The sequence below is a fragment of the Gallus gallus genome, chromosome 2 (assembly GCF_016699485.2).
Source record: "Gallus gallus isolate bGalGal1 chromosome 2, bGalGal1.mat.broiler.GRCg7b, whole genome shotgun sequence".
In the NCBI taxonomy this organism is placed as follows: Eukaryota; Metazoa; Chordata; class Aves; order Galliformes; family Phasianidae; genus Gallus; species Gallus gallus.
This window is the reverse complement of record NC_052533.1, coordinates 106,826,316-106,853,237: the sequence shown is the minus strand read 5'-3', so window position 1 is coordinate 106,853,237 and position 26,922 is coordinate 106,826,316. Positions and strand designations below refer to the sequence as shown.

At 39.6% G+C, this 26,922-nt stretch overlaps 1 protein-coding gene across 4 annotated transcripts in view; it reads left to right on the top strand.

The window, feature by feature from the left end:
- Positions 1–26,922, top strand: part of NOL4L (nucleolar protein 4 like) — a 188,479-nt gene that overhangs the window by 58,571 nt on the left and 102,986 nt on the right. Inside the window, exon 1 of one of the 4 annotated variants that reach the window (XM_040695449.1) lies at positions 19,204–19,282. The exons of the other annotated variants lie outside the window; for them this stretch is intronic. The gene's annotated coding sequence lies outside the window, so the exon portion shown is untranslated. Of the gene's footprint in view, positions 1–19,203; positions 19,283–26,922 lie in introns of those variants that run through there. 4 annotated transcript variants of the gene reach the window in all.

Here is a 26,922-nt window from a genome sequence, read left to right as displayed (position 1 = left end):
TTTTCATTTGATATTTTTTTTCCCAATGAAAGTTTAAAATTAGAAGTGATTTGCTAACCAAAAGCAAATGCTTCAACTGCAAAAAGAGTAATATTTTTTCAGCACTGTAGAGTTTTATAATATTGAACACATAGGAAGTAGTTATATAAGTTTTCCTGAGATCTGTGGAGCCATGTTTTCAAATAAGTGATTAAGCATTGCCAAAGAGTAACCATTTTCCTTATTCTAAGGCAGGGGGACATGCTATCTCTGGCACTTCTATACAACAGAATGGAAGAAATGTCTAATCTTTCTGGAATCTTTTGGTTAGGCTGAACTTCAGTGGTTTCCTCCAAGTATTCATGAACACTAATAGCCTGTGTTTATCATGAAAAAAACAGATAGTGCAGATTGAAATGAGAAAGAAAAATACATGAACAATTAGACAACATCAAGAGAGATTAAAATACAAACAGGTTCTTTTACTAGTTCGTTTAGCATGTGGTGACCAGCTTGCAGCCTGCTGGGAGGCATGCGAGGCTCAAACCTGCTGCTGCATGCAAGGTGGATCCTGGAGGAACACCCAGACAGACAGACATTTTTAGCTACTCAGACCCACTCAGGGAAGAGCAGTGCAGGAAGATATCATTTATTTACCTTTGTGATTTGTACTGTGAGTGATGTGGAGAAACCAATCTAGAGCCTCAACTTTAAGGATTGGCGTTCCCATGAGAATAAATTCAGTTAAAATAATAAAAAGGAAGAATCCAGATTTGTACTATATACAGTTTTCAGACTGAGGTGCACAGAAAGGAAGAGAAATTGATAAATCAGATCAACTCCAAGAAAATTTTCTCCATTTTGCAGAATTGCAGAATTGTAGGGGTTGGAGGGGACCTCAGAATATCAACTAGTCAAAGCCTTCTGATAAAGCAGGTTCCCTACCGTGGGTTACACAGAAAAGCATCCAGGCAGATTTTGAATACCTTCAGAGAAGGAGACTCCACAGCCTCTCCAGGCAGCTTGTTTCTGTGCTCTGTCACCCTCTCAGTAAAGAAGTTTTTCTGCATGTTCAGATAGAATTTTCTGTGTTCCAGTTTGTGCATATTGCCCCATTTCTTGTTGCTGGGCACCACTGAAAAGAGCCCAGCCCCATCCACTTGACTCCTGCCCATTAGGTATTGATAAACATTGATCAGATTCCCCTTCAGTCTTATCTTCTTCAGCTGAACAGTCCCAGGTCTCCGCCTTTCCTCATAAGGAAGATGCTTCAGGCCACTCATCTTCTCTGTGGCTTTCTCCTGGACTCTAGAAATTCCATGTCTTTCTTGGACTGAGGAGCACAGAACTGGATACAGAACTCCAGATGTGGCCTCACCAGTGCAGAGCAGAGGGGCGAGGATCACCTTCTTTGACCTGTTGGCTATGCTCTTGTTAATGCACCCCAGGATCACACTGGCCTTCCTGCCACAAGGGCACACTGCTGTCTCCTAGTCAACCTGCTGTCCACCAGGATGCCCAGGTCCTTCTCTGTAGAGCTCCTTTCCTACTGGTCAGCCCAACCTGTACTGATGCATATTCCTCCGCAGGTGTAGCACTCTGCACTTGTTTTTGTTGAACCTCATGAGGTTCCTCTCCAGCCTGTTCAGGTCATGCTGAACAGCAGCACAGCTTTCTGGTGTGTCAGCAGGTCCTCTCATCTTTGTATTATCAGCAAACTTCCCTTCATCTAGGTCACAGTTGAAGATGTTGAATAAGAACAGAGTGAGTACCAGTCCCTGGGGAACACTGCTAGGTACAGGCAGAAAACAAATAATTGTTCTAGACTTGCAGCTAGATGATGGTTCTCCAGCAGAAATATTGCCCTGAGATCAGTCTCTACTGCAGATCATGGAGATATTTGCATCTCCGCATCTTAAATCCTTCCTCAGATCTTCATTTTCATTTCAGAGTTTTTACAAGGTCACTTTCTTGTGAACTGAATCAAGGAATCAGTTTCATGCATGTCTGAGAGAGCAAGTGACTGCATCTACTGATGTCCTGTGTGTTTTCCTGGATGGGTTTGTTCCCTAAGTAATAGGTAGTTATTTCTGATAAAAACTGTCCTAGATCCCTGCTATAAACAAGTGATTAAACTTGTGTAAAAGCAATAATTACTTCTAACTGCAAGGTGGAATTCAAACCTCTATTTTTAGCCTTTCATACTCTGAAACTTGGATTTCACATCACTAGAGACATGGACATGGATATTTAAGTAAGATTGTAAACAAGGTTAAATTATGTGGTTCATTAGGAGCTTTTAAATAAGACAAGAGTAATGTGTACTTTGGGGTAACAATTGATTAGAAAATTTGATTCTGTGCTTTGAGAAACACTGTGATAAATCCATGATATCAACAGACTAGTTTAAATTCTTAGTAACAATAATTAGAATTACTGGTTTAGTGGAAGAAGAAAATGAGAGATACAGAGTGGGAATAGTTCTTTGTTTTTCTTTGCAAAGACTATAGAGTGATGACATTTCAGCTACACAGTCACTCTTCCACGAAGAACCAAAATATGAACCATGCTAAAATTTTAATGACTTAATTGGCAGAGACATGCAGCGGTTTGTTATGTTTCGGTGTTTAAGTGTCTCTTGGGTGATTATTCTGAAGGCAGCTGAAGCTGCAGCCTATCAAAGAAAGGATGAAGAGACAACTACAAGATGTGAGAACTCTCGATGTAAATTTCCTGCAATAGGGAAAATAGGCCCTCTTCAAGAGTAGGTGATGCAAATAGTAAGAGCAGCCAGATGGTCTAGAGAGGCTGAAAGTAAATGTAAACAAAAAAGTGCTATCAAGTTTCTTTTGCAACAGATTCTATGTATGTATATAAAGACTTATACACATACATATATGCACATATAGATTTATAAATCTATAAATTTTTATAGGTCTATATGCATCTTCTTCACCAAAGAAAACCTTTCTTTCTGTCTTACAGTAACTTGTACTTTTTTCTAAATGCCCCTCCAAGTTACCTGTTCAAGAACCATATTTTCATGAAAAGTTCAAGAGAATTTCAACTTCAACTGATTTGTCTTTAGAAATTGAGTCCTGAATGATCGTGTCAAAAGAATAAGGCTGTAGTTAAAATCTTACTAAAGTCGATGATGAGAACTTGTATAAAGGCCAGTGAAGACAAGGTTTCTTCTTTTGCAATTCCCTAATAGGTTCCAAGCCTTAAGGAGTTAATGTGGATGCTGCAATTGCCAATGGTTGTTTAATTAAACCATCTGCGTAGTTTATGCAGAGTTGATAAGCTTTAGCTCAGTGAGTTAGCTGGGCTCTATCCGTGCTCCTGTGTCTTCCTTTCTTCTTTTGCTACGTTCCTGCAATTCCGTACTAGCTATTATGTGTGCTGTCTAGGAACTGCATCTACTTAAGTTCCTGGCTCAGACTATAATACTTGGTACATCTGTAATCACAGACTTGTGGTTGCACATATTGGTGTATCTCTTCAAATAGGTCCTATTAAAAGCATGGACATTGTAAAGCCTGATAGGAAGGACAAATATTTTTCTGTTCTCTGAATCAGCTACTCAGCAGTGTGTTTCCATTCATTTCCTAGGGGAAAAAAAAATTAGAACCTAAGATGATTGCGTACCCAAAGAAATGGGGAAGTGGTGGTGACAGCATTAAAAGGCATATTGTTTGGGTAGATTTTGAAAAATTAGTTTACAAGTTCTCCATGCTGATTTAAAGAAGAAAATTCTGTGGTGATTTTTGAACTTAATTCTTGCTGTTGGCAATTTATAATGTTGATTTCAATAGACGCTTATTTAAATGAAGCTTTGCAAAGGAAAGGTTGGACAGTTATTTTTTTTCTGAGACGAAATTCTTCACCAGCTGGGAAACCATGCACAGTCCTGGCCTTCCAGCCTTTTACAGACAGTTCAGACTCTGCTTTGGCCACACAGAACAATGCTCTATTCAGAGGAGTTCTTGCTGCTTGGATGATTTACTTGGTGGGTAGTGGTAGACCTTTAGTCTTTTCTGTTTCTTGCTTCAACTTGCAGCACCCTGCCTGGTTTTGAGTAGTACAGTTGAAATTCTGTAGGAACAGTGCTGCTAAAGCTATTTAGGCTGGCTTTGATTTTTCTAGGGCTTTTGCTGTTTCTATGATGACCTGTGAGTAAAAGAGGATGCTGTGATACAACTGGACGGGAGAACAACAGGGGTTTCCAAATCTGGCCTGTGGCCCACCGAACTAGTGTTCTGTAATACAAATAAAGCTCGTCACTTCTTAGCTGAAGTAGATTGTAGGGCCATGTGTAAAACGTGAACTGATTAACACCTGAGGGTGAACAGACTGGCTAGTAAGACCCTGAACCTACCTGAACATCATAGGTATAAAGAGGAATCAGTTTTGAGGGAAGATCCAGAGAATAGTGGGCTAGAAAGACTGTCTACGGAGTGGCCAGAAACTGAGCTTTCTATCTTGACACGGACAGACTCTTTAGCAGGGATTGTTGTGATAGGACAAGAAGAAATGGTTACAAACTAAAGGAGAGGAGATTCAGATTGGATATAAAGAAGACGTTTCTTACAATAAGGGTGATGAGACACTGGCACATGTTGCCAAGAAAGGTGGTGAATGCCCCATCCCTGGAGATACTTAAGGTCAGGCTGAACAGGGCACAGAGCAATCTGATGTAGCTGTAGGTGTCCCTGTTCATTGCAGGGGAGTTGGACTAGATGGTCTTTAAAGGTCCCTTCCAACTCAGTTGATTCTATGATTTTTCTAGCAGCATTTATTAAAAATAAAGTAAGCTTTGAATTATGGAACCTCTGGCCCTCTTGTATATTTCATTACACAGTATGGAACATGCACAACGCTAATTCAAATATACACAGAAGTATATATTTCTATGAATAGATTCTATGTTTATATATTTTATAACCATATTTATAGATCTGTATTTCTATTACTGAATGTATATTTTTTTCTGTAGTAATATATTTCAACTAAATGAAAAGGTCACTGAAAAGAGATGGAGCTTTATGGCATGGGAATCCTTTATTAAGCAGATGATACATTCTCCTGTGCTCTTAACTAGTGACTGTTTCAGAGTTCAGACGTAGCACAGGCGTGTATTTCTACAATAAACAGTTCTGTGAATGCTAAATTCAATCAGAGCCCGATACCTCTTGAATTTCCAGACAAACAAACAAACACACACACACACACACACACACACACAAAAACCAACAAGAACTTGCTTTTTTGTTGTTCTGGTGTGGGTGGAAAGTGTATGACTTTGTTTGAGAGAAGTTACAAGGTGTATGCCATCTCAGCGAGCTTATGTTTACCTGTTCAGTAGAAGCAACAGGAAACATCTTTAGCTCTTCTCACAATATTCCAATGGAATTCTGTGGGGAAGAAAAATAAATTTGGATGACTGTCTTATGTAGAAGTAGGTTCCATAGTGAAGCCTGTGTGAAACCTATATATTTATATATGAAACCACTAGGGAAGCTCTTTCCATCCCTCAAAGTGCTGTCCCAGTACAGGACAGTGCTCATCTAGGGAGCTTCCTCTTGGATCTATTTCTGGTGGTGCTTTGCAGGGCAAGTTAGAAATATCATGGAGAACACAAGGATGATGTGCACTTGAGAAATAGCACTAGTGAGTAAATGATCACCTGAGGTTTATCTAGGACAGTTCCTTAGGTTGTTTTGTTCTTAAGTGTGATCATGGAATATTTTGAGTTGAAAGGAACCCACAAGGAATCCGACTCTTGGCTCTGCACAGAACCACCCAAAATTCAAACCCTCAATTTAGGGCTATCCATAAGCAGTGTCTTGGGAAGCCTGTTTCAGTGCCCAGTGATGATGGTGGTAATGAAGGCAAAGACTCATATAATCCACTGCTCGTAAAGACTAAAAAAAGAAATGGTATTTCTGGCTCAATACAAGTGAAAGATTGTTTATTTCTGCTCTTGCAGTATCATAGCGTTTTGAAAGGTCTTAACATTGAGACTAGGTTAAATAATTTAAAGCTGGATGTTCTTGTCACAGGGAGATGATTAGGAAACACTTTCTTCCTCCTACCACTTTTCATTTGTCCACCTTCATTTTCAAATGCTGTTTTTTTCTGTCATGTAAACATCAAGACAAATAGAGAGAAATGGACTGGGGATTGAAAGACTTTTTTCAGTAGCGTCAGGATGATAAAGAACAGTTTTTTTCATAGCTTCATGTAGTTATTTGTGCAGAACACCAAGGTTTTTTGTCTCCAAGGTGAGAGTTATGGAAGGAAAGAAATAGTTTTCATAACAATCCTTAGCACTCAATCTAAGGAAGTTCTGAAGTATTTCTCCACAGTACTGCACGTTTGGTTATTTGCCAAATGTAAGTATGTACTATCAAAGGAGAACTGTAGTAAAGGATGGGAACTGGTGGTTGAGGGATCTGTACTTCAATGGGAACAGATTGAGGTATAGCTAATAAAAAAGTAAGCTTTCTTTGTGCTGATTTCTGGTTGGGATGCTAAGCATGAGAAGAGAAAGGCATTTTTAGCAGCAAGCAAAAACAATTTTCCAAGCAGCTGTATAGAAGACAGGAAGAGAGGTGGTAGTGATTGCGCTGGCAGAATCATAACTGGTAGTTAGACATCTAACTCCTGCAGAGGTAGAGGAAAGAGAGCACTTCTGCAATTTGTGCCTTTGAAAGTGATGCTCCTGGTGAAGGTTTGCAGGTCCTCTTCTAGTTGTTCCATGAAGGATCTATTTAAACAAGTATTGCTGGTGTGTGAAAGGAAAATGGCAATACAGGCAAATTTAGATGTCTTTCATCATATTCTCAGTGGGCCTACACTGCTTTAGTGCAAATGAGGTTCTGATCTTGTTTAAAAACAGCTATCATTTTCTATCTTCAATATTGACTTCTTTGATAGTTGTCATTACATTCTCATAAGTATGAAAAATGTGGTCTTAACCTCCTTAATTATTAGGTACATTTTATAAGTCCGCTGTGCAGTCGCAGTGAAGAAAACATGCTGAAGTCCACCTGCTATTCGTTCTGATCTTCAAATGGTGGAGTAACCAAATAGATGTTTGTGACAAATGCCTGCTTGATTTCAGTACAATAAAACCAGTTCCAGAATGCCAGCTAGTCAGTACCACAGCAGAAATGGTATGCCATATTATGTTGTCTGCATTCCAAAAGAGATGCTGTCACCTCTTCCACCCACCTTGTACATGTGGAATATCTTTTCAAAGCAATCTGAGGGTGTTTGCCTGTGCATTTAAATTGAAGCCCTGATTCAGTAGTTTTATCGTTCCAGGTAGTAATACTAAAGGAAGTGTTTTCAACTTAGGAGCGTTTGGGCGAATATTGCCAACTTTGTTAAATGTACCCTTCCATACAACAATTTCCAATGACTCAGAGCATCATTAATCCAGAATGTTTAAAGCTATTAGCTGGGATAGCAAAGCCCAGAAAGGTTACTTTCCTATCTCCCTGGTTAAATCAGAAGGCCAACGGAGTTGAGGAAATAAAGTAAGGATGGGTCATAGACAGAAGAATAATTTCCATTGCCTTGAGCCACAGCAAAATCTATCATTTAGAACCTGGAGGTGTCAGAAATTGCCAGTAATGTGGCTGAAGGTCAGAACTTGCTTGCAGAAATAAAGAACAAAACAAAACTAAAGCAAATCTATCGTTGTGAAATAAAAATAACAAAAACCTTACAACAAAATGCTCCAAAGATACAGTTTTATAAACTGAGTCACCAGTTTGAAGACGCTGGAATTTATCGATGCTGTAAGAAATGTGCTGAGGAATTCTTTTGACTGAATAAAGAAGAGGGTGGACATTACTGTCATATTCCTCCCTTGAGAGTGAACAGAGGTGATGAAGGTCCTTTGACATCTATAAGCTGTAATGGGAAGGAGCTACAGAGTTTGTGGGAAAAAAATTATACCTTAAGTTAAACCTGCATTATTCTTTAATGAAATTTGATTGGCTTTTGGAAGGAGTGGAAGGGTTTTGACCCTGCAAACTGCAGATAATTTGTATTATTATTATCAATTTTTCCCTGGATGTTCACAATAATTCAGCATTAACAATATATACATATATTTTTTTTTCCTTTAGCAAATCCACTCCTCTGGTATTACTGAAGAGTAACTTTTAGACAAAGCTAGGAATCTAGATGGTATTTTAAGATCCACCTACATCTTATGAGATAGTCTTTACTACTCTAAATTAGATTGTGTAAACATACCAAATATGAGAATGAGTAGAACATATGGATTGGCCAGAATAGGAGCCTTTTCTTTCTGCATGCTACAGCTCAGTTGAGCCTGGAACATGACAGGCACTTTTAGTGACATGTTCACACAAGAAAGAATAGGACAGCTGTGTAGATAGGCCAGAAACTTTGTCTGTGGTGAGAGTTCTGCTTCTTGTATGACATGATTACATAAAAGCCATATGGTACCTGTTAGATGCTAGTGTCTTTAAGGTAGGGCTGAGGTCTTGCTTTTGCATTTTGGGTCATGACCTATTTCTTACATCTATCTAGATCCTGTGTGAAAAAAAAAATAAAAATGACTATAAGCACAAAACACCAGAGAGTTCCTTTGTTCTTTGCTTGAAGCACAAACATTGATAAACCCTTTGAAGTCCTGGCTAAAAAAACCACTCTTTTTGATAAAGTTTGAACTCAGGTCCCAGGTCTTTATTAGCTTATTTTGGAGTCTCATAGATTGCACATCCACATCTTTCACCCAAATAAGTTCTATATAGTTGAAATGTACCAGTGCACCCTGCAACACAAATAAGATTTTGGTAGCAGAATCAGTGGATGGATAGTTTCACTAGTTATTCTGATTTCAGATCTTCAGCCTCTACCAGGTGCTACCTTGGGCTGAAGTCCACTCAGAATCATTTGAGTACAGAATGCCTTGAACTTGTAGCTCTTCACTATCAGCTTTCAAATGTGAGCTGCTGATACCCTCTCTGTTCTTGTTCCATTTCAGGACAAACTCGAAGAAATACATAAGAAAGTTCAAAATTAGTTTCTATTGACTTTGCAATTCTGTTTCTAGCAGAGATTAAGATGTGATTATCCCACTCAGCGCTTGTCAGACTGTACCTGGAGTATATTTAATTCTAGGTTCTGCTATTCAAAAGACACAGGCAGGGTCCAAAGGAAGACCATATAGATGGTCAAAGGGCTGGCAAACCTGCCCTGTGAGGAGGGATTGAAGGAGTTGTGTCTTTGCAGCCTGGAAAAGGCTGAGGAGGTACCTCATCACAGTTTTCTAGTACTTGTAGTTTGAAGGAAGCTCTCTCTTCACAGGGAACCACATGGAGAAAACCAGGGGAAAGAGATACAAGCTGCATCAAGAGAGGTTTCATTTTGGTATGAAAAAACATTTTTTATAGTGAGAACAATCAGTTACTGGAACAACCTTCCCAGGGATGTGGTGGAGTGCCCATCACTGGAGATTTTCAAAATATGATTGAATCATGTATTAGATAATCTCACTTGCACTCCTCCCACTGAAGACTTCAGCTGATGAGCTTTTGAGGTCTCTTCCAGCCTAAGCTGCTATGTGATTCTATTGGTGTTATGCTAAAGTAGATGCACTCTTGTGCTTGGTGCCAATGAGAGGAGCTCATTTAAATGGAACTGATCCCTTTTATTCATCTTTCCACTGTTCTGTTTTCAAAGACACTGTAACCTGGAACTTTCAGGAAGAGATGAGGGTTGTCCAAGGTTTGGCTCTCTCCAGCTTTTGGCTCTGAAAAAACTTCGGAGTAGCAGAGCAAGGAAAAGGAGTTTTAACTGTTTGGATGAAGGTTTGTCTTGGCGGAGTGTGTCAAGAATCATTTGAACCGCAAGCTCATCTCACTTGGAGATAGCATTTTTCATGGGTTTGGAAGATCTGCCTAATACTGACAAAGGAAAATGTTATTTCAATAGAGTTTAAAAAGTAATAAATGGTGCACTTCCAAAGTATGTTAAGATCCTAAAGTGTTCAATATAAGAACTAAGATATTTCTTAAGAGTTCCCAATTTGTAGCTGTGTATACATCTTAAGAATGCAAAGAATCCTTGTAAATAAATTAATCAAATCATGTGGGCTCTTTCTGTTTAAAGTAAAAAATACACATCACTATTTTAGCATGGCTTAATCAGCTTTGCAGTGGCAGGTTTTTACTACTGGCACACAGCATGCAGTTTCTGCAGAGTAAGATTGCTTCCAGTGTTATCCAGGTTGCTCAGCCAAACTTATCATTAACTAGTTTGGCAACACCCTCAGGCAAAGAGTCGATTTGATAATAAACAGCCATCATCCTAGTTGAATAGACAACTATTGGACACTGACTGCCAAGAGATCATATGCTGAACTCTTTGGAAGTATGACTGCCTAGCTGCAAATATTTTAAACGCTCTCTTTTTGAATCACTCAGCCTACAATAATCAGTCAAAAATTGCTTCAATGGATGTGTATTGGAAGTTCTTTCTCAAGCCAGGGACTTGACTGTGACACACACATTTTAGATCATTGTGCTTCCCAGTGTGTGCTCAGATCTCTTCAGACAGGTGATCTGTCTTTGGTTGTGTAGGTCTTAAATTCTTTTGTAAAACCTTGTGTCGCGGTAAAGATTTGTGCACGCAAAGATATGTAATACTTTGTATGGGTGTTTTCTAGCTACTAATTATGTTGTAAACCTAAATATGTGGTGCAGAATTGTTTTTCTGATCACTATAGAGTCCATCCAAAGGCACAGATTTCATATGTAGGTGGCACAGGATTGTCCTTTAAACAAAAATACACTTCTGATTGCATGTATGATTAACCAGTGTATGGGAACTGTTGAATCACGGCCTGAACCTCTGATTGACCACCTCGGGTGAGCGCTGAGTCAGCTACAGGGGCACAGGTGAACATAATTTCACCTGAGTGACTGGAAGGGGTGGAGCCAGGCTCCCTCCCTCCTAGACCCCCATTTAAGGGCTGACTCCCAAGGGGGAAGGATCTCTATCTGGAGATTACTCCTCTTGGAGTCCTTCTGTGAGCCCAGGGCATGGGTAAGATCTTTATTTTATTTCTCCTTTGTAATGCGATGATCTCTCTGGTCCTATACCTATTTATCTTACAATCTGTATACCTGTTTGTCATTACAAACCAGTTATTAACTTGCATATTAAGAAGAACCCACTAAAAATCTGTTGAACTCAATTAACAATTTTTACCTATCAGAGTTCTTTTGAATTAGCATTTTTTAAAAATATAAAACAATGTTAAGAAAATAAAATTGTATCTCTTCTCAATCTGAAATAATCTGGAAGCAGTATGTGGAAACCAACTAAAGCAAAGTCTCTTAAATGGGCACTGGGATGATGAAAGTTTAAATTTCATACTGCTTTCTGACTAATGCTGCAAGATGCTGAGTGTATCTGCTTAGGAAAGAAAATCTATCTGGATTCCCAGAGAAGAGAATATAAGTTAATGCCACCTAAACTAGCAGTGAAGTGTTTGTTAGGCCTACATATCACCAAAGCCTTTTAACTCATTACGTGACAAGAGCAAGATAGTGAGATGTCATATAATCCCAGAAGTTCTAAAAAGGCAGACTAAATAAGCAAAATACTAAATTCTGAGGTTTTGAGTGTCCCATATTCAGGCACCAAATCCTTGTCATTGAAATAGCATTAAGCTAATGAAGCCTGATTTTTTTTTTTTTTTTTTTTCCCCCAAAGGTCATCAAGGCCTCTCGTTTATTAGTTCCTTTACTAAATCACTGCAAGGAATCCTATGTATTTTACACTAACAAGTGTATAGGCACTGAAATGTGACAATTATGCCATAATAAATGAAGGACAGTTAAAATGGATATTTCACTGAATACCAATTATCTGACTCAACCATCTGTGCTATAGCACATTCCCCTGTCCCATGGTTACTGATCCAGACTGGGACCTGACCCAAGCTCTCTGAGGACAACTCTGACTTCCAGGTCTGGGTTTCTTCCCACCAGAGAGCAAACTGAGGAGGGACAGCATGTGTGCTGTCAGGACATTTCTCCTTCTCTCCGGGCTGGAGACTAGTTTTCTGTCTCTTTTGAGACTCCACCTATAAATACCTCTTTCGGAGTACTTGGCAAATATTAACTTAAATCTCAAAGTTTTAAAACATCTGCTTCTGACTCAGGTATGGGTTTTGGTGACTAGATTTGAAAAAGGGGCTTAGCTGTGTAATTTTAAATTAATTATTAAAATTAAAGTAACTATTAAATTAATTACTAAAACCAGAACTGGGCCTCTAAATACATATTGAATAACAGTTGTGAAATAAGATGCTTGGTATGTTTTTTCTTCTACTTTAATAAAATTTTACCATAGTTTTGCTAGTTAGATTTTTCTGTATTAATTTTTGAAGAAAATATTAAAAGAGTCGTGTAATCACCAATTACTGTAATAGCCACTAGAGGTCTACTGATATCAAAATTCTGCCAACATCAATTATTTCTGCAAGTATTAAAAATGCTTCATCCAGAAGAAAATGCTCCTCATCAAGCATTAGTTGTTTGCTTTGTGAGGTGCGTAATTTAATTCTCGGAATATTTAACCTCTTAGTGTTGTTTTTAATAGAGCAGCATTTTGCTGAAGTAGGGAAGAGTTGTAATGTAAAATCTACAACTGAAAGGAAAAGTGACTAAAAATCTTCCCAAGTATATTCACCAGGTAAGTATATTATAATGTAATTCACTGGGCTGAATACTTCTTAGTGGTTAACCTTACAGCAAACAATGATTTAATGAAATTGCCCTACAATTAATGGCTTTTTATGGCCTTATTGGATTCCATCTGCCTTTGAGGATCTTTATGTCTCTAAAAAATAAAACAATCTTCAATCCCTCTTTTAAATGGTCTTTAGTATGTTACTTTTTAAATTTCTAACAAGAAGTGGGAATTAGATTACTCTATTTCCTGTAGGCCTAGTTATTCATCACAAGAACAGGAAAGTATTTGTTGGAACAAAAAGGCTGATATATTACATTAATGACTTTTCTCCAGAGACTTCCCTGCAGCCAGGTGACAAATACTGCTTCTAAGTCAGAGCAAAACCAAAACAACAACAACAACAAAATATATTGTCATAGTTGCCCTATAATTCATGATCTCCTTACCTAGGGTTTGTAGGAAATCGGTCCAGGTTGTGAAATAATACATCTGAAACCTGGATAATGCATAGAATTAAATGTGATTTGTCTGTTCCTGTTCAGCAAAATGATTTTACATCATCTTTGTTGTGGTCTAATCCAGTCACAAAACAGCAGCCTGCATGCCTCAACTTGTTAATACATAGATAATAAACCTCATTTTTGTCCCTCACTGGAGGACAAGGGAAATGACTGTGTGGTGACTTCAATTAACTGTCTAGTGAAAGGCAGGTGGCTGGCAGCTGAAGAAAAGGAAAAGCCTATAAAATCTGTCTTTTCTCAGACTTAATATAGAAAAAAAAAATTAGATGGCCACATCTGTCCATCAGTTTTAATGAAGGTATTCACACATTCCTCATACTGATCAGAGTTCTTGATGTAAGTATACCTCTTTGATAGGAGGGGAGATGATTAGGGTGATAGCATAACAATTCAGGGTATATCTTCATTAAAGAATTCATAAACTTATATGAATGGCCACTGTGTACACAAGACATGCCTGAGGTAGTTCTTACTCATTGCCCTTTATGAAAATATTTCATTTTTCTCTCTTTTCACTTTAAAGTGACAATACTACATGAAGAGTGCAATGCTTTTGCCTACCTGTAGAAAGACTTGTAAAATTAGTTCTTATGATGATATCCTTGCTTTTCTTATAGAAGAGGGAGATAACCAGCTGGTTCTTGGTGCAAAAAGCATATGATCAGATTTATTCAAGGCAGTGCTAGGAGGTGGAATCACATCTTGCCATACCCGTCCAGACCCAGCATCCCACTAGGGTTTCCTCTCCTGAGAGAGCAGGTGCTGCAGCTGCTCTGCTCTCCCTCACATTTTGGGGGAAAGGTAATTTGAAGTTGCTGTCAGGATTCCAAATAAGTCTTGTTGGTGATACTGGATGGAGCAAAAGAGATATGGCATGTTAGGACAAAGAGAACATTCTCCAGCCATTATCTGTTGTCATCATTATTGTCCATGCACCACTTCCTGTCTCAGCCGGAAGACTCGGTTGAATAAAAGTAATAGATTATTATTTTTACAGCATTATTATTATAATCTGTTTCCATAGTCTCTAGGCATTTTTCTGATGTTCAGTTCCCCATACAGAAATTGTGATGATCAACAACCCTGAGTTGTTCTTTGAGCACTGTACAACAGGCCAAAAACCTGGACTGTCTAGTTTTCCCTCCAAGCATCCCACCCCTTACTTGAGAGGAATGAATGCTGAAAATAATTAGTGTGAGGGAAAGAAAAAGTACAAGGTATGACACAAGAAGGGACCATTATCTTTTTCATATTTAAGTAAAAGAAGATGTAAACTACGTGTGTCTAATGGGGCATTGCTTCCAGAGTCTCAATGTAGCAAAACTAATGGGAAAAATTTTCTTTTTTAACTCCAAAATACAGTGTTTAAATGGACTTATATGGCAGAATTGATGGAGCTGGTAAGGCATTCTTTTCCAGATGTTTGAATTCCTGGCTATACTTGCTCCAGAATTGTTGATTCACCTTTTCAAAGCTTCCATGTCTGTTGCTGTTGTTGCTTCTCCAAGTAACAAGTTTGAGGAGAAGAAAGAAAGGGCAAATTATTTTTCCTCCCCTTGGGTAAAATGTGGCAAGTTTCCACTATCTGCTTTCTTTTACCTATGAGGGGGGGATGAGGAACCAAATGACAGTTTATCAGTACTAGCTATGCTCTCAGGCAGGGTCCTCAGCCAGAAATATGTTTCAAGCATTAGGAGTAAATGAGATGGATATTGTTCACTGCAAGATTGCCAGCCATTCCTCAAGCTCAAAGTTACAGCCAACTGATTTGACTGAGTTCACAATGAAACCATCCTGAGGACCTTAAAAGCTTTTTTCGCTTTCATATTTTGTCTCAATTCTCCAGAGAATATGGTTGGTTTTAAGAAAGCATTAAGCAGAAATGCTTATTCAAGCAAGACCTGAGGAAACACCTAAATGAAATACAAAAATCCATTTTGGTGAACAAAATATCATTATAAGAATATATGTATGTGTATATATATGTAAGTAAAATTTTGTAACAATTTGGAGAATGAGGGATTTCCCATTTGGGGACCTGATATGGTAGTGAAAATTACAGATAAATAAAAATTTCTGGGGTTCTTTTCACATTTTGTGTGAGAACACAAATGTCGGCAACTTAAAATATTTAAATATTGTATTCATATTAAATGATTTAATTAATATCAGAGACTTGATGAACTGGATATAGGTAACGTACTGGAGAAAGCTATCTATGGTGCTGGTTTTATTAATTAAATCATTGTACTGTATATTTTACTTAGGGTCAGGAGGCTATGAATAGAAAGCCCTTAGGCCTGTGACTTAGAGGCCTGGGTTTGTGTGTTGCAAGTTGGGTGAAAGCAAGCCTTGGAAAGGGTTTCCCCCAGGCATTGAGTGCTATACATATAAATATGTATAGCTTTCATATGTTTCATAGATTCAGTGGCTGGAAAGCCAAGATGCCTGTATTTGAAGCCTTGAATTCCTGTGACAACCTAATGGCAGTGGCTGTCTGCTTGTCCTGAGTGAATGTCCTGCCTGATGCTGTTTGTGTTGTGCTGCAGGATGCTGAAGTGAGGTTGTCTGCGTCTGACTGCTTTCCCCTTGGGAAGCTCAGGAAGAGATGTACTGAATCTCCCATAAGGTTATTCTAATAAACTGTTTTCTACTTAAATAAATGCTGTCTCCTGGGAACTTTTAGAATAGTAACCACTGTATGACTGCCATTCTGTTTTCTTACAGTGAAAAATCTGAAAGCCTTAACTATAGCACCTTTAATATAAGGGCACTGTTAAGATGCATCCCCTTTTGATGCTTTATAATTTACTGACTGAACAGTATTGGCTTCCTACCTATTTCTGTCTTTAAGTTGTATATACCTCATATTTTTTGAGACTGAGCTTCCTTATGAAGTTTTGTTCTTATTTATAATATGAAAGCTGAGGTCATTTGTGACATGTTTTCTATTTTTTTCTTAGAGATATGTATTAAAGTGGTGTCCTGGTTTTAGCTGAGCTAGAGTTTAATTTCCTTCATAGTGGCTGGTGTGATACTGTGTTTTGGCTTTGGGAGAAAAATAATGTTGATAACACATTGATGTCTCAGCTGTTGATGAGCAGTGATGCATAGAGCCAAGGATATTTCAGTTTTTCAGCTTCTTGTACTATCCTGCCAGTGAGGAGCTGGAAGGGGATAGAACCAGGAGATCTGACCTAAACTGGACAGAGGGATATTCCATACCATCTGACATCATGTGGAAAACAAACAAACAAAAAAAAAACCCCACAAAAAACCTCAGTAAAACTGAGGGGAGCTGACTGAGGAAGAAGTCACTCCTAGCGGACTAGCTGGCTATCAGTCAGTAGGTGCTGAGCAATTGTATTGTGAATCACTTATTTTGTAAATATATATATAATTACTGTTATTTCTCCCTTCCTTTTCTTAGTAAATAGTTTTTATCTCAACACGAGTTATACTTCTTTGTTTTCTTTGATCATCTTCCCCAGCTCACTGATGTTAAATGGGTTAAACCACTACAAAAGGGGAGGAAAGAGGTTAAGGCAAGCTACTGTATTCCTGCATGATATACCCTAGCTGGGGAAATATGTGTATCTTAAAAGCCTGTTCTGTGAGTCTAGCCCATCAGACCCACTGATGTGAGCATTACAGTTTGTGTGTGCATAGTAAGTGGGATACATCCTGAATACATCAGGTTTATTGTTAATGCGCCAAACCTTTGCAGTAAGTTCAGTGCACTCTGGAGTCGCTAACCTTTTTGCACACTGCTGAAAAACTGATGTATGTATGTATAACAAATTACGCTAGAAAGCATGAAAGGGATTTTATTTTTAATCTGTGTGCAGAGAGGTCTTCACTGCACTGTGTACACATCTTGAATTACTCCTTCTAAATATGTGGAGTTTGTTCAGACAATGCTTGGTTTCCAACAGGCTGGCACTCCAATAAGAAAAATCCAGACAAATGTCCAGAGCCAAATGTTGGCTCTGTACAAGCAAAACTTCTGGAGAAGAATCTTCATAAAAAGCCCTTGTGTTTGATAGTTTATGGAAGAATAGCATATTTGAATCTCTTTTGTATATAAACCAATTACACTTTTGTGTACTTATGAGGAAATATTAGCTCTGATAACCAGAAATAACTCTGGTTAGACACTACAAAAATGTTTCATGTAGAATAAGAATTCATTATCACATTGTTTCTTATGCTTCCTTGAACTTTACTGTATTGCTGCACCTTGAAAACTGATGTTAAAGAACAAAAACTGGTACAAGGTGCTCTGGACTTAGAAGAGACACAATGACGAATGACTAGAATGCAAGGCAATGTGGAATGAAGAGACATTAAATAAACTCTTGGACTCGTCTGATAAAAAAAAATCTCTGAAAAGTGGTATGACAAGGATTTGTACAATTTTAAGTGTTGTATAGAGATACGCATGGTATTCTTCCATGATTTCTCATACTGTCAGAAACTGGGACAATTCGTAAGAAGAGCAGGCAGGGAGATCCAAAGAATCAAAGGATGTCTTTGGACATAGGACATCAACAAGTTGTGATATTTGTTGTCAGAGAATGTTTCAGAAGTCAAAAATACGAACAATTCAAAAGTGGAGTAAACATGGTCCTTAGCATAGAGCCACTGGTGGCTATTCAGTATGGCCTCTGAAAATGTTTACTCAGAGTAGATCCTGAAGTATTGATTGCTGAAAGCTGCAAGGATGTACTAGGATAAGGGTTATCATGTATTTCACTGTTTATGTGGTCATTTTCTCAACATCTTTCAGCACTGTGTGGAAGTTTCTAATGCAGGTGATGGAGGAGCCAGTGAGGAGAGGTGTGCTGCAGGAGCTTGTTCTTACAAACAAGGAAGGACTGAATGGGAATGTGAAGGCTTGAAGAAGCCTTAAATGTAGCAACCATGAGATGGTGGAGTCCGGTTTCTTACATGGAAGAAACAAATAAGACTGAAGAAGAAACAAATAGACTTTGAGAGAGCCAATGCTGACCTCTTCAAGGACCTGCTTGGAAATATCCTGTGGATTAGAGCATTGGTTGACATTCAAGCACCACTTCTTCAAAACTCAAAATCAGTGCATCACTAAGAGTAAGAAATCAGGCAAAGGTGGCAACAGACCCATGTGGGTGAGCAAGGAGTTCATGGTTAAACTAAAATGGAAAAAAAAAAAAGTCTACAGAACACAGAAAAAGGGACTGGACCTTGGGAGGAATATAGGAACACCGTTAGGGCATACAGGGATGCAACAAGAAGGCTAAGGCCCCCTTGGAATTAAATCTGGTGAGGAGGTCAGTTACAACTAGGAAAGCTTCTTTAAGTATGTCAGTAGCAAAAGAAAGACAAGGAAAAATGTGGGTTTGCTGCTGAATGAGGTGAGTGCCCTGATAACGGAGGACACGGAGAAGGTGAAGTCACTGAATGTCTTCTTTTCTTCATACTTTATCATTAACGCTTCCCCTTGGGAATCTCAGAACTGGTGACTAAGAGAGAAACTTTGAGGAAAGGAAGACTTCTCCTTGGTCGAGGAGAATCTGGTCATAAATGATCTTGGCAAACTCGGTGTACACAAATGGGGCTCTATGGGATACATGCACAAGTAGTAAAGAAGGTGTTGGAAGGGATTGCTGAACAACTCTCCGTTGTCTTTGAAGCATTTTGAAGAATGGCAGAAGTGCATGAAGAGTGGAGAAAAGCCAGTGTCACTCCAGTCTTCAAAAAGAGGAGGAAGGATGACCTACAGGGAAACTACAGGCCAGTCACCCTCACCTCTGTCCCTGGGAATGTGATCAAACAACTTATTCTGGATGTCATCTCCAAGCAAGGGGAAGAGAAGGTTAGCAGGAATAGTCAGCATGGATTGTTGAGTGCTACAACCAAGGGGAAATCATGCTTTACTAGTCTGGTAGCCTTTTATGATGTCATGACTGGCCAGGTAGTAGAGGGGAGAGCAGTGGATGTTGTGTACCTTGACTTCAGTAAGGCTTTTGTCACTGTCTCTAAAAACATCCTCGTAGGTAAGCTTAAGAAATGTGGGGTTGATGAGTGGACAGTGAGGTGAATTGAGAACTGAATGACTGGCAGAACTCAGAGGGCTGTTGATCAGTGGTGCAAAGTCTAATTGGAGGCTTTTTAGCTAGCAGTGTTTCTCAGAGGCCAGTACTGGGACTGATCTTGTTCAACATCTTCAGTGACCTGGATGAAGGGATAGAATACACCCTCAGCAAGTTTACTGATGATATGGAGCTGGGAGGAGTGGCTGACGCTCCAGAAGGCTGTGCTGTATTCAGCAAAACCTGGACAGGCAAATGAGATGGATGAAGAGGAACCTCATGAGGTTCAACAAGATCAAGAGTTGAGTCCTACACTGTGGGAGGAGTAACTGCACACACCAGTACAGGTTAGGGGATGATCTGTGGAGAAGGACTTAAGGGTTCTTGTGGACAGCAGGTTGGCCATGAGCCGGCGGTGTGCCCTTGTGGCCAGTGGGATCCTGGGGTGCATTTAAGATGAGAATGGCCAGCAGGTTGAGGGAGGTGATCCTCCCTCTCTACTCTGCTATGGAGAGGCTGCTTTTAGAATACTGTGTCCAGTTCTGAGCTCCCCAGTTCAAAGAAGACAGGGATCTCCCAGAAAGAGTGCAGTGGAGAGCCACAAAGTGCCTGGAGCGCCTCCCATACAAGGGAAGACTGAGAGACTTGGGGCTGTTCAGCTGGAGAAAACTGAGAGGGGTTCTGATCAATGTTTAAAAATGTCTAAAGGGCAGAAGTCGAGTGGGTGGGGCCAGGCACTTTTCAGTGGTGCCCAGCAACAGGACAAGGGGCAATGTGCACAAACTGGAATGCAGGAAGTTCCATCTGAACATAAGGAAAAACTTCTGTACTGTGAGGGTGACAGAGCACTGAAACAGGCTGCCCTGAGAGGCTGTAGTGGCTCCTCCTCTGGAGATGTTCAAAACTTTTCTGTATAATCTACTATAGGGAACCTGGTTTAGCAGGTGGTTGATCTCTGGATGTTCTTTCCAACCCCTATGACTCTGTGATTCTCTGATCTGCTTTGAATTGGAATACTTAGCAAAATAAATCCTTGCTTGATCCACTATGGTTATTTGTGCTTGCTTTTAGATGTCCAGGTATCGCCTCTGTTGGTCAAACACTTGATAGGACACACTATGTAGCATCAGGCAAACAAAGTCCTGCAGTTAAAGGTGGTAGGAGGATTTACTTCCTCTAACAGAGTAGCAGAGGAGGAATGTGTAGCAAAACAGAACGACAAAGCAATGCTCAGTCACATGCTGTATTATGAGCCTGCTGTTTACTTTTTAGCATCCATTATGATGGTTTATTATGATAATTAGCATGAAAGCTGAGTCTTACCTGAATCTATTTTACCTCCCCATGTTGCCTAATATAGAATTCTTCACCTGATTGTTTTGTAGAAACATGTTTATTTCAACCATCATCAAGTGTTCAGTTTGTTACTGCTGACAATTTGCTGTTCTTGTTTTAATTTTATTTAAAAAAATATAGTATATAGTATTAGATGCAGCAGTGGTCACAAAAAAAACCCAAAAACAAACAAACAACTAGATCAGACAGAAATGAAGCACCACTTCATTTGCAAGGGCATGCAAAACTGCCCTTTTTGGGATGTTAGGAGAAAATGACTAAGCAGCAAAAATATCACTCTGGAAGTGACCAGTGTGCACACTGTCCTCTGATGCAGAGGAAGGGATGCAGAAATAGGATCCAGCAGATTTGCATATGTTTCCCAGTCGTCTTTGCTCTGATAAGTCACTTGATTTCCCTTCGTTTCTTTTCTTGTCCAGAGAGCGAAGGTGATAATATTGCTTTAAATCCATCCATTTTCTGTGTTGCTTGATTCAGCAGTAGGCTCTGGGCTGAGGAGTTTCTTACTCTGTACGTGTACAAAAACTGCCTTAGCAATGACCTGACAGCAGTTGGGGCATGTAAACACTAGTGCACTAGAAATAGGAAGAGGGAAGTCCTTGGTTCTTCACTTCTGCCCTTTTTTCTTCATTCCCCTCTTATACTCCACTGACATACTCTCTCTTTTCCTTAACCTTTCTCAGCTAGCAACAAGGTGGCTTTAAAACAAAAGCTTCATTCTCTTTGATGGTGTGCTTCAAAAGGAAAAGTAAATTATGATGGAACCACTGCCTGAACTCAGTGTGCCTTCCAGAATGTGCATGGGTGTTCCTGAGCTGTGTGACGGCTGCTCTGTGGTCCTACCGGCCTGGTCACCTGTGTTGCAGGGAGTGATACACTCAGACATGCCTTAGAGGCAGATTTTGAGGGAGAGACAGGTGCTCTCAGCAGTTCTGCCAGACATTTCTACTGCAACCTCAAGCACTATACAGCTTTGCAAAAGCAAACCAAGAGCACACATCCATCCTTGCCACGGGGAACCAGTATCCTCTAGTATATTCTGTCTCTGAGCATCCGTGGCCTTTTAGTGATCTGGTTTCAGGAAATGTGGAAAAGAAATGAAAAAAAATAAAGGGACTTGCTTCTTTCAGTGAAAATCTTCTCCAATTTTAAGACAGAGTAAAATGTTGCCATCCTCGTTTTGGTGTATTAAAACCTGAATGTTGATGGTTAACAGTCTTTGTGAATCATGTTTCCTAGTGGGAGATGGGGAAGTGATGCACAGATGGGAGCTAACAGTATCCCACACATCTCAGCACTTTTCTGTGTGGCTGGGCTAGGCTGCTACCAAGACTAGCCACCAAAGTTAGCCTCACTCATTTTGACTCATGGAGGGGAATGTTAGGCTTGCAGTATTTCTGTGTCAGGGCCACCAGCCAATGCATGGAGGACCAGGAAAGAAGTGGCACTTGAATTCCTCAAGATATGGCTATCTCACCCTATCATGCATTTAGTATAACTTTCTATATCTTTCATTTCTTAAATTAGAAGGTCACAGTACTATTAAAGTCACCCACTGGAGCAGTAAGTTATGCAGAACCCACATAAGCCTCTGTACACAACTGGGATTGCAGCCCCCTAATCCTTGACATGCACTTCTCTTTGAAATCAGTTTTACACTGGAAGCCCGAGATTTTTTTTGTCAGTGCTCAGGTTTTGAGCATTTGTTTCCTTGTTTGTCCAAGTGTCCTATCTCAGACTGTAAATCTCAGTCCACTATCCTCTATAGTGAATGTCATAGCATCTCCTGCTCCGTGCTTTCGATGCACTCAGAGCCTTGATGCTCCTCTACAATGAATACTCTTAGATCAGTTTTATGATTCCATATCCATTCTGTCCCTTTTAGATGTTCCTCAACTTTAATGTCTATTTCTGAAAATTAGATTGCAGATGAATAAGCAGCTGAGGTTATGACCCAGGTAATGTTCTTGTGTCTGAACTTTTGTTTATTTATTTTTCTTATCTGCAGTACATAAATGATTTACTACAGGATTGGTGTCCTTTGAATAACTTCTTTATTTAATTATTTGAGTCTAATGCCAGGTGAGATACTGAATCATGCTCTCATGATTCTTGTCTGAGATTTCCACTCTGAAAAATGCTTCTACCAGACCCAAAGAATTGATCTTTGTATACCTACCAGTGAAACTTAACAGAGCCTTGGAACCAGATGGAAACTGAGAGGATATAAAACTTTCTTCATAATCTTTTGAATGTTCTGAATGTCCTCTTCATTTGCTCTTGCTTCAGCATCTCATACAAGTCTTCTGTGATGCACCTTGTAACAAAGTGAAGAACTGGAGCTGGTATTTTGGTACAGATCAGCTATGCTTAAGGGGATTGAGGTCTAACTTTGTGGTTGCTGGATGTATGAAAAATGTCTGTCTTACAACTTGCACATTCTTTAACTCAGTCTTATTTTCTCCCCCAGTTTTTATTCAAGCAAGTGATATTATGGGTAACGTTCTTACAAATATACTTACATATACTGAGCCTGAATGAAGATTTGAGTATTCAAGACTTTTTCCATGCTGTAAGGTTCTTGATTATGATGCTTTGTTGAGCCAGAAATGGCTGGCACAACTTTCTTGTCACTTTTTATAGCTGTGCACTGAAAAACACATAATTCCTTCACTTTTGTTTTTGGTACTCTTGGTCTTACAGCAAATATTCATCCATAGGTATTAAGCAATAAAGAGCTCAAATGTTGCTGGGCCATTAATATGGTATTGCTTTTCTTCTTCCCACATCTTGATTCCTCTATGTGTCTGTTATAATGAACAGCTCCTGGAGAAACATCAGGAGACAATGATATACGTAAAAATTGTTATTTTCTGTGATATTTAAGATAAAAATTCCTTAAAATATTTTCTCCAGCTCTGAATTCATAGAGCTATTCAGAGAGCAGTAAATATAACTTCTAGACTGGCAAAATAGGGAACTAAACATTTTTTTTTGGTCTTTCATAGTTGTTTGTTTATAGAACTTTCAGTCATCTCAAATGTTGGATATTACTTCCAGCTTATTTTTAATATGTGTCTTTTTTTCCTAAACTGCAACTTATATTGATAGCTAGGAGAAGAAGCTGTAAAATTTCAAAAAAGATCTAATATTATATCAGGAAAAAATCAGGCTTCATGCTACATTGAAAGCAGACCTAAACATATTCAAACATTGAAATACACAGCAGGTCATCCAAAGTACTGTAGTGACATGACTTGGAGTACCAGAAAGGAAATTTGATGCAGCTTCTAAAATTAATTTCATTTGAAACCACGAGGACTATAAATAAAAAAGAAATAAAAAGTATTTATCATACTGATAATAACCACTGCTAATTAGGGTTGTTCTATTTCTTAACTAGTTGTACTATTTGATTTTTTTTTCAGTACTTAAACAATAAACACTTGGCCTTTTAAAAACAGAGTCACAGAATTGCGAAGGTTGGAAGGAGCCTCTAGAGATCAATGAGTCCAATCCCTACAGTAGGTTACACAGGTAGGCATCTAGGCAGATCACGAATACCTCCAGACAAGGAAACTTCACAACCTCTCTAGGCAGCCTGTTCCAGGGCTCTGTAACTCTACACTGTAAAGAAGTTCTTCTGTATTTTTGTGTGGAACATCCTATGTTCCAGTTTTTGGCCGTTGCTCCTTGTCCTATTACTACACACCACTGAAGAGTCTGTCCTCATTCAGTTGCCTCCTGCACTTTAGATATTTATAAACATTGATCAGATCCCCTCACAGTCTTTTCTAGGCTGAACAGACTCGGGTCTCTCAGTCTTTCTTTGTACAGGAGGTGCTCCCGGCACTTTACCATTTTTGTGACTCTCCAGTGGACTTTGTCTAGGAGATCCCTGTCTTCTTTGAACTGAAGGGCCCCAAACTGGACATAGTGTTCTAAATGTGGCCTCACCAGAGCAGAGAGGAAGGATCACCTCCCTTGACCTGCTGGCTATGCTCTTGTTAAATGCACCCCAGGATCCCTTTGGCCTTCTTGGCCACATGGGCACACTGCTTGCTCATGGCCAACCTGTTGTCCACCAGTACCTTTAGGTCCTTCTCCACAGATCTCCCCTCCAGCAGGTCGTCCCCTAACCTATATTAATGCATGAATTTATTCCTCTTCAGGGCCCATGGATTTGTGCACACTGATTTTGGCTAGATGATCTCTGACCATATCCTGCTCAATCAAGGGGAAATCTTCCATTCCCCAGACTCAGTCTCTAACCTGCAGGTTCCAGGATTCCCTAGGGGCAAACTTGGTAGTAAAGACAGAAGCAAAGAAGGCATTCAATATCTCCACCTTCTCAGTATCCTCTGTTACCAGGGCACCCACCTCATTTAGTAGTGGCCTGCATTCTCCTCCTCTCTCCTCCCCTCCCCTTCTCTTTTCTTCTCTCTCTCTTTTTTTTTTTAAACTTTCTTGTTATCCTTTATCTCCTTTGTCAGACTAAATTCCAAGTGGGCCTTAGCCTTCCTCTTTGTATCCCTAGAGGTCCTGACAACATTCTTATATTCTTTCCAGTTGGAAAAGCTCTTTTTCCATATTTCGTGGATCATCATCTTCCCTTTGAGTTTATCCATGAGCTCCTTGCTAATCCATGCAGATCTCCTGCCACCTTTCCCTGACTTCTTACTCTTAGGTATGTACCAATCTTGAGCTTGGAAGAAGTGGTGTTTGAATATAGACCAGCTCTTATTGGCTTCCCTTCCTTCCAACGCTCTATCCTAGGGGATACTTCCAAGTAGATCCTTGATGAAGTCAAGTTGGCTCTCCTGAAGTCCAGAGTTGCAATTCTACTTAGTGCTTTGCATCTTCCACACAAGATCCTGAACTGTAACATCTCACAAACACCGCACCCCAAGCTGCCCCCAACTTTCATATCCCTGACCAGCCCTTCCTTGTTAGTAAGAATAAGATTCAGCAGCACACTTTTCCTCATCAGCTCCTTCACCACCTGCATTAGAAAGTTATGCATGCTTGGCCGTGTGGCTAATCCAGCTAATACCGTGATGGTTGAATTCCCTTACAAGAATGAGTGCCTAGGATCAGAAGGCTACTTCTACCTGTTTGTAGAAGACCTCATCAACTTCCTCCTTCTGATCAGGTGACCTCTAGTACACACCCACAGCAGTGTCACCCTTAGCTTGCCCCTTAATTATCACCCACAAGCTCTCCACTCAATCATCATTCATCCCTAGGTGGAGCTTGATATATTCATAAAGAACAACTCCACCGCCTTGCCTCACTGGTCTGTCTTTCCTAAAAAGGACACAGCCGTCCTTGACATCATTTCAGTCATGTGAGCTGTCCCGCCATGTCTTCGTGATCACAATGAGATCATGGCCCTGTGACCACAAACAGATCTCTAATTCTTCCTGTTTATTTCCGATTCTGAGTGCATTAGTATACAGGTACTTTAGGGAAGAAGAGGGTGAAGGTATCCCTAGAGGTATACATGAAGATTTTATGTAGGCATACTCACTTTTCAAATGGCTGGTCATCTTTGGCTTTTGTCATGAGAAGGAGCTAAGGAATATTTGTTACTCTTTCTGTTGTCTCGGCACATTCCCCAGTCAGTTGCAGTGGCATGAGCATTGCCCTTATGGACCCCACACCCAATTCCTTCAGTTTAAAGCATGTCTCACTAAGGTTAGCCAGCCTGTTCCCCAAAATTGCCCTGCCCCTTCTAGACAGGTGGATCCCATTGCTCTGAAACAGATTATAATCTTCACAAAAGGTTCCATTATGGTAAAACCCCAAACCCTCACAATGGCACCAGCACCAGCCACACCAGCCAGGAGTTGATGTGTATTATGTGTCTCTTCCTGGCTTCGCTCCTTCCACAAACTGGTAAAATGGAGGAGAACATAACCTTGGGTCTAATGTTTTTCACTTGTGCTTCCAAAGCACAGTTGATTTATAAAATTTGCTGAAAAAGCCAGACTGAATAGTGTGTACGCTTTAATGTAGGGATGCTGCTTTCTGACTGAAGTTATCAGCACTTAAAGAAGAAAGCAATAAATAGCTGGTCATCTTATTATTTTATTTATTTATTTTTGTCTGAAAAGCCTTGCCTGATGTTAGCCAGCCCTGTCTGCACAAAGATTACGCACAAAGACAGGTTGTAGAGCAAAATTTACATGCAAAAAATCAAAACAAAAATCAATGTTCTTTAATAGAGTTAAATGTAAATATTTAAA